At 36.5% G+C, this 18,474-nt stretch overlaps 1 pseudogene; it reads right to left on the reverse strand.

Annotated features, from left to right (window-relative positions):
• Positions 1–248: 248 nt before the first annotated feature.
• The window catches only part of LOC141512087 (katanin p60 ATPase-containing subunit A1-like), a 50,682-nt pseudogene continuing 32,456 nt past the window's right edge, over positions 249–18,474 (reverse strand).

Here is an 18,474-nt window from a genome sequence, read left to right on the forward strand (position 1 = left end):
AACAGAAGGAGGGAGGATAGAATTTTCCTATATTATAATATATATAGATTATCGTGTTCAATTTGACCACTTTTTTCACCTTAAAAAATGTTATTCAGAATCATGAATTCCCTTTATAACTGTCACTATGAATTTTTTTAAATGTATAGTATTCAGTGCAATGAAATTCTATCTTTCAATACTATTGAAACAACATAAGGCAACATGATTCTTTCAAAAAGAATTTAATATGATTCAAATTCAAATATTCATTTTTCATATCTTTCAATGATAACAGCAGATTTGGCATAAGAAAACTTTTTTGAAAGTCATTCCAAAGTCCTCAATAATTATGGACATTTCATTTCCAGAAAGATTTCCAATTTCTTCAAGTGTCAAACTTGTAATATGCCTCCTCATGGCCATTAGGGATGGATCTCTACATGCATTAGTAATATCTGCTATACTTTCAGCATCAATATAATCAGTCAGTTCCAGCTCATATAGACTTATCCACAAAAACTCTTCTTTACCCTTTGCTGATAGTAATGGAATGTAAACTTTTTTCTAGTTGTTGTCTTAAAGCTTCATCAGTATCCCAATGAAAATTAGCAGCTATGAGAACCATATCCATTTTGACAGTCATCATTTTCTGAAGTTCTTCCAACAGCTTGTGCTTTTACCCTCGGAAGTTCCTCTGTGACTTCAAATAGAATCTAACTCATCAGTAAATATTGTTGAAGAATAAAATTGAAGCATTACAAACAGGAGGTGAGTAAGCTTCTCATACTCTCCTCTATACTTAGTGGTTATGTAGCTACTGCTTTAAGCCAGGAGAGTCTTTCCAGTACCAGGTAGACCTACTATCAATACTCCTTTCCCTAGTCTCCTAATTCCCTTAAAAATTCTGGTATCCTCATAGATAAAAACTACTGCTTCTTTGAGCAAATTTTTGTCTTCTGCTAAGTTAGCTATGTCATCCTATCAAATATTTGGATTCTGAGAAATTATATGCCTTTCCAAAGCTTCTACTAAATATTGAATCCTGTTCCATCAAATTTGTCTCTGGTTCAGTGATTGCAGTTGGTGATTTGTTCTTTTCTTTTCTTCCTTTATTCTGTTGTTCTTTCTTTTCTCAACAACACACTACTTTTCCTTTGTTATTATTAGGATTTTGTGAAGATAGACAATGAGAACTTTGACTGCTGCCCTTATATGGAGTCTTAAGAAACTGATGTTTTCTGGGTCTTCATGAGGGTTTTCATTCAACAGGTACTGGTAAAAACCAAATTTGTCCCTCTGAGAAGTGCTACCTAATTTGAAGCATTTTAGTGTTTGCCTTATATCCATGTTTGGCTTCCATATTTATCTCTTGACAAATCTGTTGGCATTTTTGCTGGATGTATGTGTCTTTGAGTATAGATATTTGTGCACAGATAAAGTTCTCCCTGATAATAGACCACCATAGAGACATAGTTTCCCAGGAAAGCAAATTCATGAGCCAGTTTTACAACATCACTAATCACAAGAAGACTCATACTCAAATGCAAGCTGTGTTTGCCATGACATCGGGGAGTTCAGGAGAGGAAATTGCCCACTGCAATTGGTGGATTAGGAGGTTGGGGGACAATATTTGGGTACTTTTAAGGATGAGAATTGAGAAACTGGAGCACATTCAAAGGAGAGAACTCATATCACTGAGAGAGGGGTATGACAGCTGCCTTCCAATATTTGAAGGGCCTCCATATGAAAATAGTATAATGGGTACACATAACAGATGATATAGGTAGTAAGTGCCAGGGTACATGTGGTGATGATGTCAGAGCTATATGTACTTATATCTGATTCATTCCCCCTGTTTTCTGCTATTTATAGAGAATGGCCAGCTGCCATGTGATTAATTAATTAATTGACCAGCTGAGGGGTGTAATTTGGCCAACAGATGGTGCACCAATTACCTACCAAGTCTCTGGAGCTTGTGAATGTCTGCAGTCTGCCCCCAGGTTCCATGTAATCTGAAAGATATTCCAAATTATCCAAATTAGATCATCTTTCTAATCTCTGTTCTTTGAGTTTCTATCCCTTGGTTGGATTCATGCCTCCTTAGTCTTGATTCCCCATTCATAGGATCTGACAGTTTGCTTGGCGATTTATGTAGATATAGAAAATTAAAGCAAGCTACAAAAAATTTTTGAGCAGCAAATTGCATTATTCACTCTAATAAGTTTGGTTCCTTATCCCTTTATTTCCTCTTACTTGAAAGAGAAAGTTAGAGAATCAAAGTTTTAGAAAGTAAATGAGCTCAACAAGTGCTCTGAGGAATCTGGGGGAAAAACACTCCAGAGCATTGGCACATCTCCAGTTGGTTTTATCACAGCTAGAGTTCTCAACAGCTGCCCCTCCCACTCAGTGTGGTCTTGTACCAAAGGGTCTGATCCCATCTGTTGATCTCCAGGCCACCATTACAAATCTCAGTATCATCCCAAGGCTTACTCTGCTCCACCCAGCTCAAACTGAAACTACAGGACTGCCTTTTAATGTGCCAGCTCCTAGTCTTACAAAAAACTCTTTACTCCTTGCTGCCTTGAAAGACCCACCTGAAGTTCTGGTCAAGGTACCTAGGGAACTCTTGTTGCTGTTTGGAAGGAATGAAATAGAATAGCTGCAAGTATGCCCCCCCACACACAAAAGCCCTCAAAACATCTGAGAAAATAGGGGGGAAAGTCATCTTTTTTGACCTCATATTATTTTTAACCTGGGTGGGGAGGAAAGAAGGTAAGGATAAATTCTGCTATAGAAGAATAAAACTTTATCCCAGAGGGTATAAGAATTGGGTAGATTTTTTGTAGAAATAGATTTGAATTTAAGATCATGGATAACACTAATCAATATTCAAAAGATCATTGATCATGAGCATGCTCTTCCCTATACCTTAAAACTCCTTGAAGTCACCCCCCCCATTCTTTCCTACTTTACTATATTTACACTCCAAAGTAGCCCTTTTTACTAAGGCCATATCCCTTGCTTGTTCTCTTAATTCCATCTCCTCCCATATACTTCAGCCCCTACAATAATCCTCTCTAATCTGCAATCTCTTCCTATCTTGGCTGCCTGTAGTCATATCTCAGTTTCCCTCTTCTTTCTTACCTTCCTCTTTAGATTCTATCATCCTTTGAAACTGTTGTCCTAGAACTTTCCTTCCTTTAACAGACAAACTTCAGGGAAAGCTGTCCACATTCTTTGCCTTTACTCTTCTCTTACATTTCAGCTCTTTGAGATCTGACTTCTTATCTCATCACCCAACTGAATTTGTTGACTCAAAAGTTATCCCTGATCTCCCATTTGTCTTTTTCTCAGTTCTCATCCTTCTTGCCATCACTGCAATATTTGACACTATAAGCCACATCTCCTGGACACTCTTTCCTTTTTTGTATTTTTGTTATACTGTGTTCTCTCATGTTTCTTCCAACTTTTGTAAAAATTCCTTATTAAATTCATTTGCCTGCTCATCATCCACATCACTCTTCCTAATACAGTGTCCTTCAAGAATCTGCCTTTGGCCCTGGAGTCAGGAATACCTGGGTTCAAATCTGGTCTCAGACACTTAATTACCTAGCTGTGTGGCCTTGGGCAAGCCACTTAACCCCGTTTGCCTTGCAAAAATCTAAAAAAAAGAAAAAAAGACTGTCTTTAGATCTCTTTCTCCATATGCTTATCATTTCTATATAGATGACTCCCAGATTTATATTTCCATTCTTGTTCTTTTTCCTGAACTACAGTCATTTATCTCCAACAACCTATTGGCCATTCTACCAATGACTAATTTATGTCCCCTCCCCCACCAAGACCAACCCAATTTCCCTATTTCTGCTTATGGCACAATCAGCCTTTCAGTCTCCCAGATTCACAACCTCAGTGTTATCCTTTATTCCTCATTATTCCTCAACCCACCTATCCAATCAGTTGCCAAATATCATTTCTATGTTCTCAATATATATCCATCTCTTTCTCCCTATTCACATGGCTACCAGCACCCTAATTCAGTGTAATTTCTTGCCTTGTCTATTACAATAGCCTTTTAATTTGTTCCCTACCTCATCTCTTCTCTCTCTAATCTTTCACAAAACTACCAGTGATTTTCCCAAAGTTCAGATCTGACCATTTTGCTTTCCTATTCAGTAAAGGTTCAAAGATAGATACTCCTATGTTTGGCTTTTAAATTTCTTCATTTTTCTGTCTCCAACTTACCTTTTTAGCATTATTTATTATACATTACTCTCCTTCTTGCATTCCATAGTCATTCCAAATCAATCTTACTGTTCTTCAAACATGCTCCTCAGTCTACAATCTGTGAACCTGGGCTTCTATACTTGGAATCTGCTTCTTCTTTGAATCCCTAATTCCCTTCAAGATTCAGTTCAAGTATCACTAGCTACCTGGAGCCCCAGTTACTAGTACTAATTCCTCCAATTACTTTACATTATTCTGTAAATATTTTGTATATATTAATATTTTATACATATTCCACAAACACATCTTGGTAGAAAAGCATTGGAAGGGGCGGCTAGGTGGCACAGTGGATAAAACACCGGCCCTGGAGTTAGGAGTACGTGGGCTCAAATCCAGTCTCAAACACTTAATAATTACCTAGCTGTGTGGCCTTGGGCAAGCCACTTAACCCCATTTGCCTTGCAAAAAAAAAAAAAAGCTTTGGAACAGGGATTACTCCATTCCTATCTTTGCTTGTCCATATTCCTGGCATGTAGTAGACACTTAATAAATGTTTATTAAATAATTTATTGATTGATCATAGCCAAACAAGAGATGTCCAAAATTGGAATGGATTGCCTTAGAAGATAGCATATTTCCCTTCATTATAGGTCTGAAAGCAGACTGAATGATTATTTATCAGGTATGATAAAGATGGAATCATTTTTAAGATATAGATTAGGTGATCTCTGAGGTTCTTTTTAACCCTGAAATTCTGTTATTCATAAATTGTTTGGTATTATGCTAGGGTTTTTGTTCATTTTTGTATTCCCAGTCATTAACATTATGTCTCATACATTTTAAGCATTTTATAAATGTTCATAGAATTTTAATTGTCTAGAACAAAAATGAGAATTTAACAAATACTCTGACACTTAAGAGAGGTGGAAAGATTGTTATAACACAAAATGTTATACCCTTCAGGCCTCCTTGATCTGTTTACTTTGATTTTAATAGCTAGTCTTGTGCTTCATTCAGACATACTTGAATAATTCAGGCTAGTTTGACCCCATGAACTTTAAATACTAGAACAAATGCTGGAAAATGTTTTGAGTCAGTAAATTATACAAGCCTCCGTTCAAACCTAAAATCCATAGAAAGTCAAGAAACTATTATCTAAGTCATAAACTTATGAAAGTCACTCACTATATATTCAATATAATGAATACACATGTTCAAGTAATAAGATGATTAGATTTAGAAAAATATCCCAAGGAAATTGTCAGAATAGTTTATAGCTGACAGTAGAAGATAAATGCTTCTCTTATTAATATTATACTCCTTTATACCTCTTTTGGGAGAGAATAATTAAGTTATTTTTACTTTATTTGTGGGACAAACTTCTCAAAAGATTAGGGTTCAAGTCCTGATTCTGCTTCTTAACAGTAATTATGACCTTGAATGAGTCATTTAGTTTCTTTGAGTCTCAGTGTTCTCATCTATAAAGTGTAAATAAAAGTGACTGCTTCATCTATCTATCAGTAGCTGTGATAATCAACATATGTGGAAGGACTTTGAAAGCTATAAAATTCAATACAAAGTAAGATATACTTTAGTGTTTTTTCTATTTACTCATTTAGCTTTTTCTGATCTGACTCAGCCAGAAATGATCCCTCCTTCTTGGGAACTCATAGTATTTTGTTACCCTTTTTAATGTACTTTTGTACTCCAGTTTCTATAATGTTTATTATTGTGGTAACATTCCCTCTAGGTTACACTCCCCAACCCAGTAAAATTACATTTTGGATCCCCAGAGGGTCATTTGCTGCCCAGTTTTCTAAGAGTAATCCTGTCTACATACCTACCACTGTTGTTCATGAGTTTCCAGTGGTGTGCTTCCTATTAAATAATCAGTCAGGAGACTCAGCTCTAAGCAAAGTCATTTACTCAGAATTCATAGTAAGAATAATTAAGTATAAAACATTCCTCTATAAACTTGGTGTAAAATTTCCCACAATATTCATGGAAAGTGGGGGGAGAGGTGTAAGATTAGAGTATATAACTCACAGCTTCAGATTTTGACATCCTTCCTCTAGTCATAGAATTCTCACGCTGAGTTATCAAAATCTGCTTCTCTCCCCAGACTAACTATTGATTGCCAGGCATCATACTCCTTGAAGCCATTTCTCCCTTAGATAATTATCTGTATTTGTGTCTGTCTGGAGCATGTATGTGGATATACTACTGAATACAGTCTCTTTTCCTGATCTAGTAGCTTGCCTGCAAAGCTACATGGCTAATTGGGGGGGGGGGGGGGGGAAGAGAAGGAAGGAGGATGCAGAACAGTGGGAACGGAAAGGAAGAGAAATTCCCTCCTCTATCCCAAAGGGGGTTACTTTAACAACTAGCTCCCAGGGGCGGCTAGGTGGCATAGTGGATAAAGCACCGGCCTTGGAGTCAGGAGTACCTGGGTTCAAATCCGGTCTCAGACACTTAGTAATTACCTAGCTGTGTGGCCTTGGGCAAGTCACTTAACCCCATTTGCCTTGCAAAAACCTAAAAAAAAAAACCAACTAGCTCCCAGCTTGCAAATCTAGCTCCCAAACTTGAAATGTTGAATAGCTTGTCTCCCTCTCTGAAGCTAGATAGTGAGATAGATGGAGGAGAAGGAGAGGGAAGAAAACAGAAACCTCCTTATCCATTCTAGCTGCAATTTTTAACTTTATAACTGCTCTGAGTTTAATATTCTCAAGATTTATTTATTTAGCTCTTTCAGAAATGTATTGGGATTTTTTTCCCCTCAACCTACTGCATTTATCCCTTCTTGTCTCACTAAGAGAGCCTTTCTGATCAAGTTAGTGTTTGCCATACAGAGTTGGAAAATGCCTAGTTCTCTTTTACCATGTTATTTCCCAGAATAACATTATCTTCAACCCTTCTATCTTCAGTCTACTATGAGACTCCATTTGGGAAATGCCCTGGGCTAAGGAAACTTTCCACTAAAATGTTGGACCTGATCCTGTCTATAATCTTCTCTATGCATAATATTTCCCTTGTATTTTTGTAATTAATAAATAAAATAAAATTCTATGCAATTCATGTCAGGTCATCTAGTAAATTCTCCATAGAAGAGTCCAATATTTTAGGACTCTTCTTCTTGACATTACTGTGGTACCTAAGCAAAACACAAGATAGCCAGCGATTATATCTTAATTTAGTAACTTCCTTTTCTAGTCACATACTTATTGGATCATGCCTTTTATATTATTTCCTTACAATTTACTTCTAGCAGGGATATGGCACAGTTGGTATGCTGAACTGGAGTACTCATCCCCCAGTCTTTCAATATTCCTACCCCAGGGAGTGTGATTTTTCTCTTCAGCTTTTTTACCTCATAAATCTTTTTCCTCTCAAGCCAAACCCAGAAAAATTTCCTTATTTCTTAAGAAAGGTATCAAACCCCAAAGATGGAAAAAAATATCACAGCCTTGGAGAGCTAGAGTCCAGGAAGGCCTAAAGGGATTGAGGTGAGGCAGGGAGGAGGTACAGCAATGCTGCTTCCAACCTGAAATGCCTTATGCATAGCCTAGGTCAGGAAGATTGCTCTTGATAATTTCTAGGTCACTCCCTGGCTCCTATTTAATCTTATCTCCTGTGTAACTTTAGAATGGGAAAGGCTCAAAATCATGCCCTAAGAGTCATAGTGTACCTGATCAGGGCCTTCATTTCCAGAATCCTGTTACTTGCATTGTTGATGTTTTAAATTGTGGGACCATAGGAAAGGGTGTGTCCCTTTAAGATTTCAGCAAAGTTGCAGGTTAAAAGGCAAAGACATCCAGATGTAAATCTGAGTTGTTTTCACCTGTAGTTGAAGTATTTCACACCTTAAAGAGAATCTGAGGTTTGAAATAGCTCTTTATCTGTAAAAGACCAACTAAGAAAATGATCTTACACCCACCCACCCCCAAGTATAGACTTCTGTGTCTTCTCCCCAGCCATAAATCTGCATACCAGAGAGAAATTTGGTTGAAATCTAATACATAGTCATCTCTAGTTTTGGAACAGTTCCTCATGAGAGAGCATAATTCTGAACTAAGAAGAATAGTTGAAAAGGAGAGGCTATATTTCTTCCTCATCCTGCCTGTGAAGTGGCAAATCTCAGAGCTGAGGCTTTTAAAGAACAATCAATTAATAAATATTTATTCCAAGAAGTTATAGCTTACACAGTTGCCACACCCTGATAAAACCAACTAAGAGACCAAACAAGGGTAATAGACAGGCCTCAAAATCTTAGGTAAGTTAGGGGGACATCTATCCCAAGTATGTGAAGAATTCTCAATTAAAAGGAGCTGAGGAAAACAATTTGTTCCAAAGGTCAACCCATGAAAGTAGTGAGAGTAAGGGCTACATAGTTCTTAGAGTTCTATCAGACATCATAGATGCCAAAGTAATCCACTATTATCACAGGCCATTGGCAGTAATCTTGATTTTTTTCTTGACAGTAGACTTCAATGATTCTAGAAGAGAGTGTGAAGCTGACAACTTCGTGAAACAATGCCTCACTTAAATCCAATTCACTGGAAAGTCAAGATATCACCTTAGAATAGATAGGAAATAAATATCAGAAGAATTAAGGGAGGTTAGAAAAGGCTTCTAGTAGAAGGTAGTATTTGAATAGAAACCTGGGAGATCTATAGTCAGAACAGAGGAGAGAGAGTGTTCTTAAATTCTTAAATGGGGTCAGAGAGCTCTGTCATCCTACTCTCATTTATTTTTAATCTTTTCCATTCTCATTCCCTACTGCTTACAAATATGTCCATGTCTCCTCTATTCTAAAAAAACCCTCTCTTGACCCTTCCATCTCTCTATCATCCTATATCTCTTCTGCTTATCTGTAAACTAAATTCCTTGAAAATAGCAACTACAATCATGAATGATATGATTTTAAAGAAGCATGAAAAGACTTACATGAACTGATGCTGAACAAAGTGAGCAGAAGCAAGAGAACATTGTACACATTAATAACAACATTATGAGAAGATCAGCAATGATGGATGCCTCCTCTCAGTTGTTTAGAGATCAAGGACATCCCTGTGAGAGACCTGTGATCAATGCCACCCACATCCCAAGACAAAAAACTGGAGTCTGAATACAGAACAAAGCACTCTATGCTCATTTTAAAAAAAGACTTCTTTATAGTTTTCCCTTCTTTCTCGTGTTTTCTTTCCCTTTAGTTCTAATCCTCCTTTTTACAATATGACTGATATGTAAATATGTTAAACACATTGTACATGCACAACTTTTACTACCATAGGAGGTTGGAGAGAGGGGAAGGTGGTAGAAAAATTTGGAACTCATAAATTTGCAAATGTATGAATGGTGAAAAGCTACTATTGCATGTAATTGGAAAAAATAAAATAAAATTTCAAATTTGAAAAAATGACATCTACAAAAGTTGCTTCCACATTTTCTTCTTTTATTTCCTTTACAATCTGATTTCACATTTTATCATTCTACTGAAACTGCTCTGTCCAACTACTAAGGATCTCTTTCCTACTTGTCAAATATAATGACCTTTTCCCAAAGTTCATTTTCCTTTATCTCTCTGGGACCTTTAACCTATTGATCACTCTCTCCTTTTTGATACCTCTTCTCTAAGTTTTCAGGACATTACTCTCTCCTGGTTCTCCTACTATATATCTAGACCCTCCTCTATTTCCTTTGTTTGATCATCCTCCAAATCAATGCCCTCTAACTGTAGATGTCCCACAGGATTCTGTCTGGGACCCTTTTCTCTTTTCCCTCTCCTTAGTACCCAGAATTTATTATCTCTACTGATGATTCTCAAATCTATATTTTCTTCTTCAATTTTTTTTCTGCTGACCTTCAGTTTGACATCTTCAATTTTCTTTCAGAAAGCTCGAATTAAATGTTCAGTAGACATCTCAAATTCAGTTTGTCCAAAGCAGAACTCATTATCTTTCCCCCTAAAATCCCCCCCACTCCTACCTTCCCTGTTTCTGTAAAGGGCAACACACCCAAGGATTCATCCTGGATTCCTCATTGTCTCTCACCACCAACAACAATACCACACCATCTCACCCTATATTCAAGTTTTTGCCAAGGCCAGATGATTTCACCTTTGTAATGTTTATTGAATACACCCCTTTTTCTCCTTTGACACGGCTACCACTCAGGTACAACCCTTATCACCTGATATCTTATTTATTACAGAACAATATAAATACTGGATTATTATTAGAACAATACAAGTGAGTCTGCTTCAAGTGTCTCCCCACTCCAACTCCTTCCTCTATTCAGGCACTAAAGTGATTTTCTTAAATCCTATCATGTCCTATATTGTCACACACACCTATTCAATAAACTCTAGTGGTTTCTTATTACCTCCAGGATCAAATACAAGATGCTCTGTTTAGCTTTCAAAATCCTTCAAAACCCAGTCCCCTCCTACCTTTCTAGTCTTCTTATCCCTTATTCCTTGATAGTTACTTTTTCATCTGCCCTTCTGGCTATTCCATAAACCAAACACTCCATCTCTGGGCATTCTCTTTCTCCCATACCTGTAACACATTCCCTCCTACTTTCTGACTACTTTTTTAAGCCCCACCTAAAACTCTACCTTTTCTAGGGAGCCTTTCCCAATCCTTCTTAATTCTTGTATCTTCCCTCTGTTAATTATTTACTATTTATCCTGTAGATTGCTTGCTTTGTACATATTTGTTAGCATATTATCTTTCCCATTAGATTATTAGTTTCTTGAGGTTAGGGAATGTCTTTTGCCTCTTTTTGTATCACCAGCACATAGTATGGAGCCTGGTTCATAGTAATGTTTAATAAAAGTTTATTGATTGATCTGAGTGATAGAAACTAAAGTTATCCATCCAAGAGTGAGTCTAAGGGGTCCAGTAGATGAACCTTTCTAAAGGAGGTACTATGCCCAATGAAAAGAGAGCTAAATTCTGGATGCTTGGATGAGTTTTTATGTTATTATGATCTTCTCATAATGTTATTATTAATGTATACAATGTTCTCCTGCTTCTGCTCACTTTATTCAGCATCAGTTCATGTAAGTCTTTTCATGCTTCTTTAAAATCAGATCACTCATGATTGTAGTTGCTATTTTCAAGGAATTTAGTTTACAAATAAGCAGAAGAGATATAGGATGATAGAGAGATGGAAAGGTCAAGAGAGGGTTATTTTTAGAACAAAGGAGACATGGACATATTTGTAAGCAGAAGGTCAACCTTAAAGTCAAGAAAAATTAGGTTCAAGTCCTATCACTGATTCCTACTAACTTTTTGCCTTGATCTGAGCACTTAACTTTTCACTGCCCCAGATAACAACAGTAGGGTGAGGATAGTTAACTGATCTATATAAATAGAGGAAGTTCTCATGCTGAGAAAATTCAAGGGCAGTTCCATAATGGTGGCAGGAGAACAGCCTTTCTTAGGAGCTCTCTCCAAAATATTTCAAAAACCTTGAAATTATGACTCTAAATTTTCAAGAGACAGAACCCACAGAAAGATCCACTGAGGTAATTCTCCAGCCCAAGGTAAGCTGGAAAACAGTGGGAAGACTGTTTCATGGGGTTGGAGGGGCAGCAGGGTTCTAGAGCCAAGGAACTTCAGCCTTCTGGGAACAGGTGCCTGGGTTCCTGGGAGCACTGACTCCTGGCAGCAGAAGCAGTTTCCTAACCTGCTACCCCAGGGAGCATCAAGCACAATTTGGAAGACCAGCAGGGAGACCTCTGCCAGAGCAAGCACAAAGCCCAGGCTAGCATGGCCCTCCTCAGCACCGCCACAGCCTTCAGCACAGCCCTGATCCCAGGAAATGGAAGCAGGCCTGTGGAGCCACCCAGCAGGGAGCAGCCTGGCAGCTGACCCTGAGCGTTTAGCCCACTGAAGTAGGAGGGAGTGGAGGGAGACTATCAAGGTCTCTCCTCTGTCCCTGGGATAGGACTCTGGGGCTGTGACCATATTCAGACCCTGGTCACAGTCTGGGACCCCTAGAGAGCAAGGACCTCCTCACAGCCCTGGGGCAAAGGGGTATGCTTGTGGTCATCCACAGACCAAAACACAAAAAAGGAGAGGAGTCATAGCCTCCCATAAGACCTTGAAGGAACTGAAATCCTTGCAGGGGTGTCCCAATAATACCCAGAAGTTCAGGAAGCACTCCAAAACCAGGGCACAGGTTAGGGAAATGAATAAACAGAAATAAAAAAGGAACCTGACCATAGACAATTACTTTGGTCCCATAGAGGACCAAAACACATACTCTGAAGATGAAAAAGTCCAAAATTCTGCATCTGAAGATTCCAAGAAATATAGAAGTTGGGCTCAGGCTATGATAGAACTCAAAAAAGATTTTGAAAATCAACTAAGGGAGGCAGAGAAAAAATTGGGAAAAGAAATAAGAGAGTTGCAGGAAAAACATGAAAACAAAGTCAGCAGCTTAGTCAAGGTGCTCCAAAAAAATGCTGAAGAAAAGAACATATTAAAACCAGTTTAGGTCAAATGGATAAAACAATTCAAAAATTTAATGAGAAGAAGAATGCTTTAAAAAGCAGAATTGGACAGATGGAAAAGGAGATAAGAAAGATCTCTGAGGAAAACAAATCCTTCAAATTGAACTTCCCATTTCACTGAAAGTCCATCTTTTCCTTTGGAAAAGGATATATAGTTTTGCTGGGAGCTAAAAGAAGCTGATGACTTTGAAAGAAATCAAGATACAATAATTCAACACCAAAAGCTTCAACACTAAAAAACCAGAAGAAAATGTGAAATATCTCATTGAAAAAACAACTGATATGGAAAACAAATCCAGGAGAGATAATTTAAAAATTATTGAGCTACTTGAAGGTCATGATCAGAAAAAGAGTCTTGACCTCATTTTTAAAGAATTTCTACAGGAAAATTGCCCTGATATTCTAGAAGCAGAGGGCAAAATAGAAATTAAGAGAATCCACTGATCTCCTACTGAAAGAGATCCAAAAAGAAAACAACCCCCAGGAATATTATAGCCAAGTTCCAGAACTACCAAGTCAATGAGAAAATATTACAAGCAGCCAGAAGGAAACAATTCAAATATCAGTGGAGCTATAGTCAGGATCACACAGGACTTAGCAGCATCCACATTAAGGGCTTGTAGGGATTGGCATATAATATTCTGGAAGACAAAAGAGCTTGGAATGCAACAAAGAATCAACTACCCAGCAAAACTGTACATCCCTTACCCAGGGAAAAGATGGACTTTCAGTGAAATGGGAATTTCAAATCTTCCTGCCAAAATAGAGCTGAACAGAAAGTTTTATCTTCAAGTACAGGACTAAGGTGAAGCATAGAGAGGGTGGATGAGAAGGGTAAATTATGAAGGACTTAATGATGATGAACTACATATGTTCCTTCATGGAAAGATGATACTGATAATACTCATGTGAACCTTGTCATTTATTAGAGCAGTTAGAAGGAGCTTTTTTAATAGGTGAGGCACAGGAGAGAGCTGAATTTGAAGGTATAATATATTGTAAAAATGGAGTCAATGGGTGAACGTGAAATGTACTGGGAGTAAGAGAAAGGAGAGGGAGAATAGGCTAAAATATTTCATGCAAAAGAATGAATAAATAGCTTTTTCAATGGTATGGAAAGGGGGGAGGTGAGGGGGAATGAGAGCTTTCATTCTCATTGGAAATGGCTCAGAGAGGAAACAGCATACACACTCAATAGGGTATAGACATCTAGAAGAAAAAGAAGAAAATGGGGACGGGGGAGGGGAGGGGGGATGTGGGTGATAGAGGAGAGGGTAGATCATAGGAGAGGATAGTCATATATAACACATTTTCCTTTTTACTTTTTGCAAGGTGGTGGGTCCCTGTCCAGGACCTCGGGGCCCAGTGGTTGCTGGGTCTCTAGGGTGGAATGTAGGCTTGAGGCCCTCTTGGCCTTAGGGTCAGTGCTCTATCTGCTGAGCCACCCAGCTTCCCCACAGCACATTTTCGAAGAGGGACAGAGTGAAATGAGTAGTGGGGAGGAATAGATGGAGGCAATTACAATCAGCAATAGCAACCGCAGAAATATATAGAAGTAACTTCTATGATGGACTTATGATAAAGAATGTGATCCACCTGAGACAGAGCTGATAGTATCAGAACCCATACTGAAGCACATTTTTTTTCTCTTTTTTCACTTTATTTCTCATGAGGTTTTATATTTTTGTGGGGGGGGGGGTATTATGGTATTATTCTTACAGCAAGAATATTTTAGTAATGTGCAAATAAATTAAAGGAAAAATTTTAAAAAAAAAGAAAAATCACAGGTCATCCTAGACCAATATTAACACTTTATAAAAAAGGGAGTTAAGAGCTAAGAAACATCATCATGGGAAAACTTGAATGATTTGATTCAGAGTAGAATCTAATTCAGTAGAAGAACTAATATAAAAATATAAATTTGATTTAAAAATTTTAATAACACTAGAAATCCTTTCTTTCTATTGAGAGGTGGGATACAGTGTAGGAGTAAGATGCAAGTGTCTGTTCAATTCTGGTTAAGTCTTTTTGTTCTGTGTGTGTGTGTGTGTGTGTGTGTGTCTGTATGGAGAGAGAGATTTCATGTGAATGTTGGGTTTAAAGGAAAATTACTATATAGTAAAATATTCAGATAATAGTATAAGTGAGACACCCTAGGGCCTGGAGTTCTGAGGGCACTCACTCTTTATATTGAGGTATCAGAGAAGAACCCTGAGATTCAGATTTCTGAACCTCAAAGATCCAGGAAGGCCCAACACCAAGTAACCTAGGTGACCCAGAATGAACCCAAATAGGGCTATACATCTCAGTCAAAATCACAGCATGGGGAAGAACTGATACTAGCACAAAGTCCCAGTTCAATAAAACTCAGAGAAGAGTAAATCAAAGGAAACATCAACATGTGTCAAAAATTCTTATAGCTCTAAAGGTCTTTTCTCCACAAAAGGAGCAAGTAACTTCATAAGAGACTCAAATGAATATGTTATAATTGGATAATAAAATGAAAAAATATATATGTTTTCCACAAGGAAATGAATCTCTAGAAGAAATGAAAAAAAAGATTAAAAATGAAATAAAACTCTTGAGGAAAAGAATTGGAAGGAGAATAAATACCTTAGAAGAAAAGTGGTAAACATTTCTCAAGATATGGGCTCCCTGACAACTAGAATAGATCAAACAGAAATCAATGACTCCAGGAGACAAAAAGATTTATGAGAACCAAATCAAAAGCCTGAAAAACTGGAAGAAAATGTAAGTTCCATTATCAAAAATAATTGAGTTGGCAAAGGAATCAAGGAGAAATAATATGTGATCATTAGACTAACTAGGCACCATGATTTTTTTAAAAGTCTGGACACTACATTTCAAGAAATTATAAATGAAAATTGACCAGATCAATTGATAAGCTAAGATGTCAGAGTAGCAGAAAGAAGTATAACTGAACTTTACTACATAAATCCTTCATAAAGCTCTATAAAACATAATAGACTGAGTCCTGATTATGAAATTTTGGGAAAAGAAATCACAGAGAAGTTCAATATAGGGAGATATAAAAGAAGTTTTCAGTGACTGAAGATTGGATTCCTCAGGATTCAGTTTTCCTGGTTTAATGGTTTTCTGAGCTTTCTGCCTCTTTAGAGTAATGGTGGTTAAATTATGCACAAACCTGATTGTAGTTCATTACTTGATTTCTTTCTTTCTGGCTGCTTGCAGCATTTTTTTCTTTGACCTGGAAAGTCTGGATTTAACTATAATCTTCAAGGGAATTTTCATTTTGAAATATCTTTTAAGAGGTGATTCTTTATATTTCTTCCTACCTTGTGGTTATAAAAGATTTTTAAGCAATCTTCTTTTAAAATTCTTTGAAATATGATGTAAAAATAAAGATAAAACATGCTACTCATCTTGTGATAGAGAGGTGAGGCACTTTAAGTAAAAAAGACATGACTTTTCCAACATGGTCAATGGGAAATTTATTTTGCTGAATTACTCAGCTATGATTTGAAGGTTTATTTTCCAGGATTTTAAAAATTATTATTTTTCTCAATCATGTAATATATAAAGGAATAATGAAAGAGATAAATTAATATTTTTTAAAACAAAAGTAAAAAACTAACAGAACTTGTTAGAAGTGGAGAATTAAGCTACTACATACATTGGAGAATTAAAAAGTTGAGATTAAAATTCTAGAGAAGTAGTTCTGAGTAGTTCTGAGAAGTAGTTATGTTCTCTCCTAAGGGAAATGATAAAGAAGTTTTTGAAGACTGGAAAGTTTAAAAAACATTTAGTTGGAGTAATGTCTTTATTGACATAAGGGCAAAATAGCTTATTAAAAGGAAGAAAAAGGAACTATAGTTTATCATAGTGAAATAAAAACAATAATAACTAACAATCAGTTTTACTATAATGATTTGAAAATGTGAATTCTAACCCTCATGATAGAATAGGGAAGATCTGAAATAACTGAATTTCACATTTGCTTCTGCATGATTTCTTTGGGTGATAGACTATAAAAAGAACTCTGAAAACTGTACCATTTTACAATAACTCATAAGTATGCAATCCACTTTCACAAGTAAACTTCAGGTCTTTGTCATGGTGAAGTGCCATACTTATCGTTTATCATCTGGTGCTGTAGGACTTCTGGACAGATGAGACTTGGTTCACACTCCCCATCCTCTCCCCCTCCTCCTTTGGTTTTTGTTCTTAACTCAGATTTACAGCCTGCTGAATTTCTTCATTCAACCTGGTACACAGGTAGAACAGCAGCAGGAAGCAACAGACTGGTCTATTGTTTGTTGTGGTATTTATGTATTTCTTAGCCATTTTACATGTATAAAACTCTTCTACTGATTCTATCAGTTTCTCTTTTTTCATGTGTCACTGATGAAGATTTTAGCCATTTTATCCATTTTCTTCATAAATCCTGGAGTTTTTATGACACATTTTGTATAGTCTTTTTGGGACTAATTGATGAGAAGAAGAGAGATAGAGGAGGGGGGACATAGATAAGGATAGATATGGATATAGATAGATGGATATAACTTACAAGTTTACAAAGAACTTTATGTATGTTATCCCATATTTTCCCATAAGAATATTATGAAGTAGGTACTATTAGTATACCCATTTTGCAGATGTGGAGGAAACTGATGCTGGGAGTAATTGAGGGAGTTGCCAAGGGTCTCCCCACTACTATGTTTTTGAGGCAGGATTTTAACTTGGATCTCCCTAGTCCAAGTCCAACACTCTATATGCTCACTATTGCAATCTACTTATTCCCAAAGATCAGATTATTGTATATTTCTCAAAAAGAAATTGAGACTATCTAAAGGAAACAGTTCTACAAGGCAGCAGTTAGTGAATGGGTTTGAAATGAGCACAATGGAATTAAGTACTGGAGTAAATTGCTAGGTTTTTTTGGCTTATGATAGAGTAAATGGAAAAACTGAATAACAGAAAGAATAGTAGTCACTGGTAATAAATAGGGACAGTTATCTTGTTTTTCTGAATTGCTTCTTACTTTGAAGCCATTTTTGTCCTCTCAGGCAAATGAATGAAATAGAAATTTACTTTCCTAAAATATTTCCATGAATCTTAATGTGAAATGAATATGAGGAATTCAGAGAAACATTGAAAGATTCATATGAACCACTGTAAAGAAAGCTGAGCCAAAAGCATATTATATACAGTAATTATAGAAATTAATTTTTTTAGAAACAATGAAAAAAATAGATAAACTCAGATTAAGTGTAGTAACCAAACCTGGTCCTAGAAAACAAAGATAATGAAATACACCTCTCTCCTCTCAATGGAAAGTAGGAGGCTGAGGATATGAAATGTTGCCTATGTGGTCATTTTTCAATATTGGTTAGTTCTTTGGTGATTGTACCATATTGTGAAATATAAGTACATAGAAATCAAAAGATTTTATGGAATGTCTTACTACATAAGGACAAAGAGAACTTCTCTTTGGTAAAAAGGTAGTGAACAAACACTGTGAATTATTACATATGCTGTCAATCATTTGATACATCATTGCTGTATCAGCTTATTTTGCTTGACTCTCCTAATAATTTTTAAAATAGGAGGTTCAGCAGTAATGATGGCTATTGAGGTATAATAATGATGCTTTTAAAAAAGTTAAAAATAATTCTATAATTTTATTTTCTATTTATTTTAAAATAACTGGATAATAACAATAACATAAAGCACATTCAACATTTTAAAATATTTTCCTT

The sequence above is a fragment of the Macrotis lagotis genome, chromosome 2, assembly GCF_037893015.1.
Source record: "Macrotis lagotis isolate mMagLag1 chromosome 2, bilby.v1.9.chrom.fasta, whole genome shotgun sequence".
Classification (NCBI taxonomy): domain Eukaryota; kingdom Metazoa; phylum Chordata; class Mammalia; order Peramelemorphia; family Peramelidae; genus Macrotis; species Macrotis lagotis.